This window comes from Crocuta crocuta, unplaced genomic scaffold, assembly GCF_008692635.1.
Source record: "Crocuta crocuta isolate KB4526 unplaced genomic scaffold, BGI_CrCroc_1.0 scaffold662, whole genome shotgun sequence".
Classification (NCBI taxonomy): Eukaryota; Metazoa; Chordata; class Mammalia; order Carnivora; family Hyaenidae; genus Crocuta; species Crocuta crocuta.
This window is the reverse complement of record NW_027533282.1, coordinates 188,343-199,697: the sequence shown is the minus strand read 5'-3', so window position 1 is coordinate 199,697 and position 11,355 is coordinate 188,343. Positions and strand designations below refer to the sequence as shown.

The window sequence follows — 11,355 nt, the reverse complement described above, 5'->3', positions numbered from 1 at the left end:
AAAGAAGAATAGGTAAAACTCTAAAGATACAACTTCCATTTCAGGATGATAATAGAGAAGAATATATTAAGAATGCAGGAAGGAATAATAGTGGAATAACAGAAATCAATAAAATATGTATCTGACATAAATAATGAAAATAAAAACAGAAGTCTGGTCCTGTGAAAAGTTTAAGAGTATCCATTAGAAACTTAGCAACTCTAAACAAGAATGAAGAGAGAAAACACAAAATGTGTGTCAATAATTAAAACAGGAAATACCACCATAGATTTTACTTACAACATAAAACCTATTAAGTGGATACAATGAATATAATAAAAACACTTTTTTTTTATAGTAGGTAACTTAGATGAAATGTTTTTCAAATTGTTTGAAAAACACTAGTCTCCAGAATTTAAACAAGAAAAGGAAAAGCTGGATAGTTCTTTATCGGTTAACAACACTTAATTCATATATTTTTTTTAAAAGCCCACAAGTAAACTCCAGGCCAAGAGGCCACATTTCTTATTTATATTAAGTATTTTTAAAAAATAATGCCCGTATTATATATACTCTGTTAGAGAATAAAACACTTCTCCATTAATTTCATGTGCAACATCTAACCAATTACAGTATGAGAAACAGTAATTGATGGTTTACATAGTTTGTAAATATAGATACAAACATAATACAAAGAGCAGAAAGAGTACAATGATATATTAAAAAATAAATTAGGGGCGCGTGTGTGGCTCAGTCGATTGAGCATCTGACTCTTGGTTTCAGCTTAGGCCATGATCTTATGGTTCATAAGTTTGAGCCCCACATCAGGCTTCGCGCTGGCAGCTCAGAACCTGCTTATTATTCTCTCTCTATCTCCCTCTCTCTCTCTGCCCACCCCTCTCTCTTTCTCTCTCTCTCAAAACAAATAAATAAGCTTTAAAAAAAAATACATCATGACCAAATGGACTTTATCATAGAAATATACACTTTTCAAAAATCATGAATGTATTTCACACTGACAGCAGAAAAGCTGCAAGAGCACCTTAATATATAAAATCATATGTTTTCATCACAAAACCTGAGTAAACTAGAAATAAAGTTACTACCTTGAATTGATAGACGTATGTAGAAATGTAACTGACATTACAACAATGAAATAATGTTGGACATTTTCTCTCAATGACATGTAAAATCCAGGATGCCCCTATCAGTACTCTGTTCAAACTTGGACTTGATGTCCAGAACTACGTAATATGCAAAGAAGAAAGAAATAAAAAGGATAAAATTTTGAAAGGATAAAGTAAAAATGTCTCTACTCACAAATGATTGCTTAGAAATCTATAAATATTAAGAATAAATTCATTTTAATTTGTTAACATTATAACTTTATTATTTTTTCAGTTTTTATTTAAATACCATTTAACATACAGTGTACTAATATTAGTTTCATGTGTACAATATGGTGATTCAACACTTCCATACAGCACCCAGTGATCATCACAACTGTACTCCTTAATCATCATCACCTATTTAAGCCATCCCCTGACCCACCTCCTTTCTGGTAACAATTAGTTTGTTCTCTATGGTTAAGAGTCTGTTTCATGGTTTGCTTCTCTTCTTTTTTTTTACTTTGCTCATTTGTTTTGTTTCTTAAATTCCACATATGAGTGAATTGTATGTTATTTACCTTTCTCTAACTGACTTATTTTGCTTAGCATAATACTCTCTAGCTCCATCCATATCATTGCAAATGGCAAGATTTCATTCCTTTTATGGCTGAATAATAATCCATTGTATGTATATACATCTTCATCCATTCCTCAGTCGATGGATAGCCACAAATTAATCTTTTTATTAAATTTATTTTAATGTTTATTCATTTTTGAGAGATGGAGAGAGGCAGAGCATGATAGAGGGGTAGAGAGAGAGGGAGACAGAATCCAAAGCAGGCTCCAGGGTCGGAGCTGTCAGCACAGAGCCATTTAAGAGTCTCAAACCCACAGACTGCGAGGTCATGACCTGAGCCGAAGTCGGACACTTGACCCACTGAGCCACCCAGGTGCCACAACAAGAAGTTAATTTTTAAAAGCTACCAGCAATATACAAAACTGAGTTCCTTCACACTTGAAAAAAACAATTTGTGTAAAGTTAAAATACCATTTATGGCAAATAGACAAGATGTTTATTCAGGAAAATCAAATATGTAAAAATAAATGTAATAAATACTTTTAAGATACACTGAAAAATTAAAGACGTTACAGAAAACTTCAAGACCTATATAGAGAGATCATGTTCATTGTTTAGAAAACTCAGTGTTGTTAACAATTCTTCACAAAGAATGATATACATCTGCATACCTGTCAGTCTTCTCAAATGTAGCATTCTGAAGATGACTTACCATTTCCATAATGAGCTGTGTTCCCTACTAAGTACACTAATTCTTCATTCTTGGTGTAACAATATGATGGATATATTTTCTAAGAGCTCCCAATAAAATGTCTACAGGCCATTATTTGAGTTCATTTCTTATGTACTATGTAATAATTTTTTTCNCATATAACCGGATATCCCAGCTACAGTTAAATAGCTGTGTGTATGCAGTGCTGGTTGAAGAGCATAGAGAAAGAGAGAGAAGACAGGGCGGGGATGAGGAAAAATTAGAAATATAATGAACAGGAAGAAGGGATAAGAAGCTTTTTTAAAAGAGCTAAAGTGTAGAATATGGTTGGATAGGTGAGAGTAGGATGCTGGTATTATCCAGAGAGACTATATAGTCTAATTACTCCTGAGAGAAAGAGATGAAGATGTCGGTAGGTATAGAATTTACCTCTACAGAATGGACTTGTTGAGATTGTTTAAGGAAGCCGGCGACCAGAGTTAATCAGGTCAGTGTTCTGGGGCAAAAAGAGAAAAAAGAGAAAGAAGAAGAAAAAAAGAAAGAGAAAAAGAAGGGGAAAAAATGGGAGGAGGGCAGCTCTCAGGTAGGGATGGGCGTGGCGTGATCCAATGCCTCAGGCGGGAGTTCTGCCTTGGTAGTTGTGGAGAGGAGAGTGACGGTGCTCCAGTCCCTTCTTGAATCAAGTGCTGCACCTCGCTTTTTTGGGCATTTAAACTCCCCGTACCAGGGGCGCAGCCAAAGTTGGTTGCACTCTTCAACTCAGGCCAGTCCCAATCTCCAAATCCCAGTCTGAGCGCCCCGCTGAAATTGCCTTAGACACAACTTCCCAGGCAATCCCCTCGGGCAATTCCATGCCCCCTTCTGAGCTCTGGGGTTGGAGTCAGAATTGCTGCTTCCTTCTCTGGGTCGGCTGGGAAGCATCGGTGGGGGCTTGCCTGCCGGGTGCGTGGACCGTGCTGGAGTGAGGAAAACCAGGTCCCTCTATGGCTCATCACCCGAAACACGAACTCACAGGCAAATTTCCCAGTTTTTAACTCTTTGCCTGCCCTCTAGAGTTCTTGACAGCCAGGAGCACGGATGCCCGGTGTCCGCGCGGCTCTTTCTGGGGCCCATGCCTCCCAGGAGGGCAATGGCGGCAGGCGCGCCGCTACTCTGAAGTCCAGCCCGCCAGGAGCCAGCACAAAGAAGCAGTCTGTGCGCTCAGCCCCCCGGGACTAGTTGGCGCGAGGGGACCTGGCGTGCAGGTATTTGGCAAGTACGGTCTTTCCATGCCCCGAGCGGAGGTTTTTCCCCCCGAGCGGAGGTTTTTCTGTTTCGGACTCTCTCCTTTTCCCCTCTCACTCCCCGTAGAGGGTAGAGGTTGATCGCCTCCCACCCTGGAGTCTCTGATCCCGGCCCGATTTTATCTTCCCCAGTTTGCACTCAACGTTAGAAGGCTTTCTCTGTGGATTCTGCCTCCTTTTTCTCCCAATCTCTCAGGTTTTGTAAGGTTTCCAATGGCTTCAGATCTTTTCTGTGTGATGTATGGGCGCGAGTGCAAGTACAGAGCTCCTTACTTCTCCGCCATCTTGCCCCTCCCTCCTGTAATAATTTTTTTCTTAAATCATGTTTTTTACATTATTTTTCACTTATGCCATTCTGCCGTTGTTGGCAGGTCTAGTAGACAGCAACTAGTTTTATTTGGGTTTCTTTTACTTTATTTAATATCTTTTGTCTATTTTTTCCAAATAATATTTGGAAATGTCCAAATAATATTTTTTTCTATTTCTCCAAGCCTCCTAGGAACAGAAACTCCTTCCTTTGTTTATCCCAGTCACAGTGATCATAGTAGTGCCATGACCCAGTTTTGCCAATCACATTAAATTCATATTCATGAATATTATGACCAGTTCTGGTCTAAAAATATCAAGTAATTCATATTTTTCAGCCTTTTCCTTAAGTCTCGAAGTGAAGTTTATAGTGAAAGTTCACTCTCTTCTCTATTAGTAGAGATGTAAGAAGTGGGGACACTACCTATTCCTACAATTTGTGACCATTAATTCATTATGTAGGGGGCTTCATTCAGAATAGTGATTGAAGCAAAGAATAAAGGTGAAGAGAGCAAGAGTTGTTGAAGCTAACAGTGACTACTAAAGGATGCTATAGCTCCCCCAGTTCCTGCAAATTCTATTTCATATCTGTGAGCTATTGTAATATCTTACCTGAGAATGTTGTGTTTAAGATAGTATGCCACAGTACAGTCTCTAGCATGGGGTATTTATCTCACTAATACAGGCTTTCTAATTTTCAGGGTTTAGTGTGGATTAAATAGTAGTGCTTATTAGAAATGAGACTAAATTCAGTTAGATGACTTTTAGTGAGGACCTGACTAGATCCTATCTACATACATGATATTACTCTGCTTATTTTAGGATTTCTGAGAATATTTGTGCTTGCTTTTGTTTTAATTTCTGTCCAAGTAATTAATTTGTAGAAGTCAACTTTACATTAATGGGAGGTTTCAAACACACTTTAATGGATTCTTTGGCATTCTTATCATGCATTATATTCATGTCTTCAAAATGTGTTAGGATTGCTATGCTTTTAACAAACATACAACAAACAATTCATATGTTCCAGGTACTTTGCTAAGCACTGACAAAGATAAATATTAAAATATTCTATTTTAGGGCACCTGGGTAGTTCAGTGAGTTTAGCATCCAACTCTTGATTTCAGCTCAGGTCATGATCTCACAGGTTGTGATATGGAGCCCCTTGTCGAGAGATTCTGTTTCTCCTTCTCTCCCTCCCTGCCCCTCCCCCATCCACGCCCTCTCTCACTTCTCTCTCAAAATAAATAATAAATAAATTTTAAAAATAAAATATTCTACTTCAACCACACACATATTAATGTAGGATATAGGGAATTAAGAAATAATGTTGCTTAGGCATATAATTGGCAAAAAGAGAGTAACTTGGAGTACCCAACAAACGTAGGTAAGAAGCAGCTCACCTAATATGCATACTAAAAGAGATGGTTTATTAAATATATTGCAGAGGGGCCCCTGGGTGCCTCAGTCAGTTAAGCATCAGACTCTTGATTTTGGCTCAGGTCATGATTTCATGGTTCATGACATCGAGCCCCACATCAGGCTCTGCGGTGACAGAGCTGGATTCTCTTTGGATTCTCTCTTGTCTTCTCTCTCTGCCTGTTCCCCATTCTCTCTCTCTCCCTCTCTCAAAATAAACTTTAAAACATATATATGTAAATATAAAATAAATATAAAAATATCTATAAATATAATAAACATGTATATTATTTATATATTGCAGAGATCTTAAAATATAAATTGATGAAATATTTGCTCATTCTCTCCCCCCAACACACACACACACACACACACACAAACACACACACACAGAAACATACACACACATGCACCACCAAATAGGTGTTTAGGAGATGCTGATGCTGTGTGTGTGCGTGTCTGTGTGTGTGTAAGTGTGTATGTGTGATTTATTTTTCAGTTCACACTAGTCAGAGCTGATCATGTCTGAGTTAGAGTTATGTTTATTTCCCCCCAAATGAACATACCAATTTCCTCTTTTTTTTCTTAGAACAAGTTGAAAAATTTATTTAATCAAATTAGGATGGTACTTCTGTGGATGTGGTTGATATAATTTTATAGCTGATTGTGTGCAGAGTTATAAGAGAAAAAGGAGGTAGGACATGCAGTGGTCAATGTACTATAACCCCAAGCCATCTAAGATGTTGTTCCTGCTAAATGAAATCAATAATTTGGAATTTGAGGAGCCTACCAAGTATATGAAATATATTTTTCTGTCAATCTCTACTACTTCACTGTCATTCTTGGACCCTATATTTGTTCAAATGTTGCCACGTGAGCTGGGCATTCATGGCAGCTCAAGTTTCCCATCAACCTTGTCTCTCACATACTTTCGTAAGAATCAGATTTCTAGTCTGCTGACTCTTCACAGAGTACATAGTAGGACTCATTAGAGGGAGAACCAGAAGGAAGGTATCAGCAATGATGATCCTAAGAACTGGAGAAACATTTTTGGCAAACCGGTGAATAATAGTCAAGGTGATGATAGGCACATAGAAAATGAGCACAGCACAGATGTGGGAGATGCAGGTGTTGAGGACCTTGAGGTGGCCCTTGTGTGAAGTAATGCCCAGAACAATTTTCATGATCAGCATGTAGGACACAGAAATGCACACCAAATCTAACATAGCTGTTAGAACAACAAAAAGCCCATAGATGACATTGACCCTGTTGTCAGAACAGGCTAGCCTCATGACATCCTGGTGGAGGCAGTATGATTTGGAAAGAAGGCTTTTCATACAGAATTTCAGCCTTTTTAGAATAAAGGGGAAAGTGAAGACCAATCAGATACTTTTTATAGCAAATATGAGGCCGATTTAAAAGACTCTGGCACTGGTCAGAATGGAGGTATATCTCAGAGGGCTGTAGATGGCTATGAATCAGTCAATGGACATGATGAAAAGAACTGATGACTCCATAGCTGAGAATCCATGAATGAAAAACTCTTGAGCAAAGCAGGCATTGGGGAAATTCCAGTGGCATTGAACAAGAAGATTCTCAGCATGGTTGGAAGGGAGGGGATGGACAGTCCCAGGTCAGAAAAGGCCAGCATGGAGAGGAAGTAATACATAGGCTCATGCAGAGAGGTCTCTGTTTTTATGAAAAAGAGGATGGTGCAGTTCCCCTGTATGGCAAGGAGGTACATGAAGCAAATGGAGATGGAGACCCAAATGTGAGCATGCTCCATGCCTGGTGTCCCAATGAGGAAGAAGGTAGAGATTTCCACTTCAGAGGCATTAAAGATTGACATTGCCCGAAAGTGATATCAGGATGTGGCTCTCAGAAGAGCCTTTCTGTGATGGCAAAAATTAGTTTGCTAAATGTGTATTTGTGTAGCCATTTGTTTCACCATTTGGGTCAGTGGAAATGTTGTGATTCCTTATTCTACAATAATTGTTAGGATGGAAACAAAACATTTTATAAAATATGGACAGGAATAATATCATGACACATGTAAGTAGAATACTAGAAAAACATGAAAATATACCTAACCCTCAAAGATTCATCACGAGATAGCTATTAATATTCAAAATGTTTTCCCTAGACTCAGCACATGAAAAGGGAACAGAAAAGTAATCAGCCTCTATTTCCTATAGCCTATTTTGTTAGGCTAGTGACACTCTATGAATTTGTTAATTGCATTAACAGAACTTCAAATCAAGAACATCACAATACAGGTACATTTAAAGTTATTTAATATTTCATCTTTAAGAAATTGTATTGTTTTCAAAAATGATGGTAGGACAATTGCATATTGGCATGCAAAGAATGCATTTAGACCCCTACCTCACATTATATACAAACAAAATATATTAAAATATAAGACTTACATACAAGTAAAACTTGTAAAACTATTAAAAGCTATTTAAAACAGTAAATAGTTACTCCTATGAAGAAAACATAGGAGTAAATCTTTGTGAACCTGGGTTAGGAAACGGACTTGTGAGGCACAAAAAGTATTTTTAAAGTTTGTGATTCAAAGTACGTCATCCAGAAAGAACACCCACAAAATGGGGTCCCTGGGTGGCTCAGTCAGTTGAGCATTGTACTTCAGCTCAGGTCATGATCTCACACCTCCTGAGTTCGAGCCTAGTGACAGGCTCTGTGCTGACAGCTCAGAGCCTGGAGACTCCTTCAGATTCTGTGTATCCCTCTCTATCTGCCCCTTTCCATTTCATGCTCTATCTCTCTCAAAAATAAATAAACATTAAAATTCACACTAGTTGTAAAATTCATCCTGTGATAAGATAAGGGTGGAAGAGTTTTAGATCAAGAGAAATGTTGCTCAGAAAATAACATATCTTTTTCTATGTAATGAACAGAAAATAAAGAAAATATGGTACTAAACATTTATAATAGTGATCACAGTATAATCTTGGCTAGAGAGGGGTGTTAATTACCAGTATCCTACCTTTACATGACTAACTCTCTTTTTTGTGTCCCATTAATTTCCAGAATACTATGCTGTTCCAAATATTATGCTTTTATGTGTAATTTAAAAAGGCTCATCTTTTTTCTCATCTGCCTTTGTCCAAATCCTAAATTTAGTGTCATGTGCTTTATTTATTTATTTATTTAATGTTTTATTTATTTCTAGGAGAGAGAGAGAGAGACAGCGTGAACAGGGGAGGGTCAGAGAGAGAGGGAGCCACAGACTGAAACAGGCTCCAGGCTCTGAGCTGGCAGTCAGCACAGAGCCCGACGTGGGGCTCGAACCCACGAACCGTGAGATCATGACCTAAGCGAAAGTCGGACGCTTAACCGACTAAGCCACCCAGGCGCCCCTAGTGTCATGTCCTTTAGAATCCTTTTCTGGGACACTTCTCTGTCTTCCATCCAAGATAGAATATTCTTTACTTTGTAACTTTTTGCATGTTAGTTATATAAATGTTTATTTGACATTTATTTCACATATGTTTCTCCTACTTGACTTATCTTTTTGTGGTCAGAGAATATTTTATGTTTATCTTGATGTTCCCTGATGCTTTCACCCATTTGACCGTCAATAAATATTTGTTAGATAAGTATAAATGATCTTTTGTAACTGGAGGCTAAAGGAATAAAGGACTAAAATGAAATATATTAGGATAACTGCTACATGTGGGTGAGTGCCTCAAGCTGGCTCTGATTCCATACCTCAAACCTTGGTTTAGCTATCAAATCTGTATGACTGAGGGAATCCCAGAGTCATTATTAGTTATAAGTGGAAACATTTAATTAAGAGAGATACATTTTAGTATAATTGGTGCCTGGTTACCACTCTGTGCTAGGATTAAAGCATTTTATTGAAGATAACTTGTTGACATTATTTAAAGGAACTGTTAATATTTGAAGGTGTTAAAAGGTACATTGGAAATAAGCATAAATTTAACACAACATGATTTGCTTTTATACCAATTCCTGATCACTAGGGAATTGATACTATCCCGTAAAGTGGGATATAAGCCAGTTGTTTGTTATGCTGCCTTGTTTGCCTTGTTCTGTTCTTGTCCTCTTTTGTTTTCACATATGTTGCAAAAGTCTTGTGGATTTCCTTTGTATATAATCAGTATCAACCGTTGCTGTCTTTCTTTTCTCAACATGCTTGTACTCTCATTCTTGCTTTCATGCTTTTCTCCATTCCTCTCTTTTTCTTGTACATACTGTGTGTGTGTGTGTGTGTGTGTGCACATCTATTTCCAGCACCTTTTTCTTACCTCTAGCCTCACAATCCATAAACCACTACACATGCATGCTGCATTTCTGAGCTGCTACTTCTCAAAAGTGACCACTTTTGTTGGGCTTTTCAATTTTTCCTCCTGGGTTTATTACATCCTTGTAGATGGAATTCCCTGATTAGTTTAACTTCTGTCTCTATGTCACCTATTAGCAATTTAGTGATAAATATATCCATGGAAAAATATAGTTTTGAAGTAAATAGATGTAGAATAATAGTCTAAATAGTGGAGGATAAAGAGGAAGTTCTAAATGCAATTAGCACACAAAAAGAAAATACAAACCTTATAAGCAGTTGATTAAATGGTTATTACATTCATGTTTGGAAGACACCACCAGTATCAAGGAGGCCACATGTGTGTGCAGATGTGAGACTATGTCTTTGTGCCTGCTGCCAGATTTGTCTTTCTGTAATGTTAGTCATTCTATTTTTCTTAAGAAAATCAGAATAATCCCCACTCCCCACGTCAAATACCTTGACTGAAATGCAAACTGCTGCCTTCTCCCATTAAGTATATATACTTCCATTCTCTTGAACTGCCCCACACCCATTCAGGTCCCCTGTCACTACAGGTTAGTTGATTAGCCCCTAAACATACGTATCATCATGCTCCCTGCTTCCATGTTATTGCTTCAGAAGATAATCTGAAGTGAAACAGTGCAGTAATCTATGCAAATCAATAATTTCTTTAAAGGATACATATATTTATGTAATAGTATAACATTTTTATTTTACATAGAGGAACCTAGGATAGAATTTAACATTTTCAGTATTACAAAACTTGAACAACACGTTTTTTTCTCCTGCTTGGAATACCAGTTGTTCTTTTATTGTTGTTTGTTTGTTTGTTTGTTTGTTTGTTTTAACCTTCCTGCCTAGTAAACACAAACTAATCCAAACTTTAGGTCCAGGGCTAACTCACTAATGAGGGCAATAGTACCTCAGGGCATAGTGTGCTATTGCCGATAATATTTCTGCTTCTCATCCTTCCTCTAGTTTATAGTATCCTACATAATCATATATCATTTTAATATACACTGACATTCAATGAATGAATGAAAAACCATATCCTCAACTTGGAAGACTCTATCTTAGAATTGGATGATGACATGGAATTTGTACAAAACTCACCCACACATGATTTACAAAAATCCATGAACTCATAGATAAGGCAGTTTGCCCTTCTCAGTACAGGATGGTATGATCCTATCAGGTTGGGGCCTAAATAGAACAAAACGGGGAAGGAAAGAGGAATTCAGTCCTTCCTGCCTGACTGTTTTAGCAAAGACATCAATTGATCTTCTTCTGCCTTTAGCACCCTGGTGCTCATGTCTTCAGACTCAGACTGAATGACACCAACTTTCTAGGACCTCCAGCTTGTATAAGGCAGATTGTAGGATTTACAGTCTCCATATATAATCCTCAGTCCCCAGTACGTATCCTATTGCTTCTGTTGATCTGGAGAACTGTAACCAATACAATAGTATTGCCAAGGTCTTAAATACATCTTGAAATTTAAGCAGGTATTATTAAATAGTAAAATAGTAACAGTTTATCAAGGAAACATATTATCCATCTTAATGTTCTTGATTGAGGATATCTAATTGGAACAATAGAGTTTTTAGGTACTTACCAAGCTGTGCCAGTAGGGCTAT

At 37.6% G+C, this 11,355-nt stretch overlaps 1 pseudogene; it reads right to left on the bottom strand.

The window, feature by feature from the left end:
- Positions 1–6,333: 6,333 nt before the first annotated feature.
- Positions 6,334–7,234, bottom strand: LOC144218264 (olfactory receptor 51A7-like; annotated as a pseudogene).
- Between the last annotated feature and the right edge of the window lie 4,121 nt (positions 7,235–11,355).